This window comes from Egretta garzetta, unplaced genomic scaffold (genome assembly GCF_000687185.1).
Source record: "Egretta garzetta isolate BGI_Z169 unplaced genomic scaffold, ASM68718v1 scaffold746, whole genome shotgun sequence".
NCBI lineage: Eukaryota > Metazoa > Chordata > Aves > Pelecaniformes > Ardeidae > Egretta > Egretta garzetta.
In genome coordinates, this window is record NW_009260010.1 from 10,093 (window position 1) to 10,499 (window position 407).

Consider the following 407-nt stretch of genomic DNA (forward strand, 5'->3'; position numbering starts at 1 on the left):
AGATTGAGGGACAGCTGCAAAAGACGACAGGAAACGGCAATTCCCGGTGTTCACGTGTACGTTCATGTTACGGTGTGACCCCAAGAGCACGAGAGCCTGCGGCTCCTGGGTGAAGCCAAGAGCCCCATCCGCTTGTCCCTCGTTGTGTGCTTCCGGACCTCGCCAAGCTCTGGCCCTGCGCGCTGGGCGTCCCCAGCCCCCCACCAGCCCGACAACGCAACAGCAGAGGGGACGGGCGCCAGCAGCCTCCGTGATGTCACAGTGCGTCTCCGTGACGTCACAGTGCACCTCCGTGATGAGCCAAGGCCTCTCCCCAAGGCCCCCCCAGCAGCCCAGGCCACAACCCCTCCTGCCCTCGCCGCGCTCTGCCACCCAGAGCTGCAGCAGCCGCCAAGCTCATCCGCACC